This window comes from Diceros bicornis, chromosome 4 (genome assembly GCF_020826845.1).
Source record: "Diceros bicornis minor isolate mBicDic1 chromosome 4, mDicBic1.mat.cur, whole genome shotgun sequence".
NCBI lineage: Eukaryota > Metazoa > Chordata > Mammalia > Perissodactyla > Rhinocerotidae > Diceros > Diceros bicornis.
Window position 1 is genome coordinate 54079520 of NC_080743.1, and position 1349 is coordinate 54080868.

At 49.6% G+C, this 1349-nt stretch overlaps 1 non-coding gene across 1 annotated transcript; it reads left to right on the plus strand.

Annotated features, from left to right (window-relative positions):
* The first annotated feature begins 268 nt into the window (after positions 1 to 268).
* Positions 269 to 340, plus strand: TRNAH-GUG (transfer RNA histidin (anticodon GUG)). Its single transcript has one exon. It is a non-coding gene; the product is annotated as a tRNA-His (tRNA).
* The last annotated feature ends 1009 nt before the right edge of the window (positions 341 to 1349 follow it).

A 1349-nucleotide genomic window follows, 5' to 3' on the forward strand; every position in this document is an offset into this window, starting at 1 on the left:
AGGCGTGGACGGAGGACAACGAGGCTTCCCAGGAGGCCTGTGCAGAGACGCGGGCCGGATTTGGGGAGACGGGAATTGTTTTGTTGTGTTTTTAAGTCGTGTACCGGAATGGAGAGGAAGGAAGGGAGGAGAAAAATGGAGAGCGGGCACGAAAGAGAAGAACAGGAGGACCTGCCGCTGTACAAGAACAAAGCAGCGGAGTAATTGGAATGATGTAACATCAAAACTCGTCGAGCAAGCACAGGGCTTGGCGCCGGCACTGTGGCGCGCCGTGATCGTATAGTGGTTAGTACTCTGCGTTGTGGCCGCAGCAACCTCGGTTCGAATCCGAGTCACGGCAGTGTTATCTGTTATGCCTGGTGTTTCACTTTTACTTTGTGTTGAAACCCGCACCGGGCTGCGCCCCTCACCTAGGGGCCAGGGAGCAGCTTTTCCGCCGGCCACCAGGCGCGAGGAGGTCGGGAGAACGGAAGGAAACCCTACGGTGCGCTAACCTGGGGACCGGGCCGTTCCCGTGTCGGAGCAGAAGTAAACTGAAGTAAATGGCTTATCTTCAGTGGTACTCCAAAATAGGAGCGTCCTGGATCCTCTAAATGCTCATCAGGAGGCTCACGTGGTACAATTTTTGAAAAATACTCTTTCTGTGTTACTCAGAATCTACAGCGTCTTAAAGACCAGATAAAATTTTTCATCAGGTAAGTGACACCTCTTCTGTAGACCTGTTTAGCTGGTTAAACCTTGGCTCCTGGGAATCTGCGCTCTGGGGGCTTTTTCAGTCCTTGGCTGCTGTTCTCCTTGGAGCCGTCGTATTTACCTCTCTGGTGCGGCGTATGCTCTCAAGGATTTTTAATGCCTGTCGGCAGCCCCTCGCGCGCCAAATGGTATCCGTCAGGATCGGACACCTGGAAGAACTCGACGGTAACCGCATAAAGGATGATAACGGTGACTACATGACCCTCAATCCTGCTGACTCAGCTAGGGGAAACAGCCGATATATGATTCTTCCGCCTGGCTACATCCAGGGTGGTAACTGAGAGTAACATTATACTGGTGGAGCAGGCTGAGAACGTGACCAAAAGGGGGGAGTTGTTAAAATCAAACACAAATGGAGATCAGACTTGAGAATTCCCTGAGAAGACAAACCAGTTTAGTCATACAAGCAAAAGTTAATTTAGATTATTTTGAAAAACAAGTGGAACTCAACTAGGGCCAGCTCTTGTTAATGCCTCTGAAAATCATAGACGCAACTTAAACCGTTCCCCGGAATTGATATGAGGTAATCACTTTTAACCAATTCCCTATCACCAGTAAAACTCTAAAGTTATAGCCAATCGCTGTGAAGAATGAAC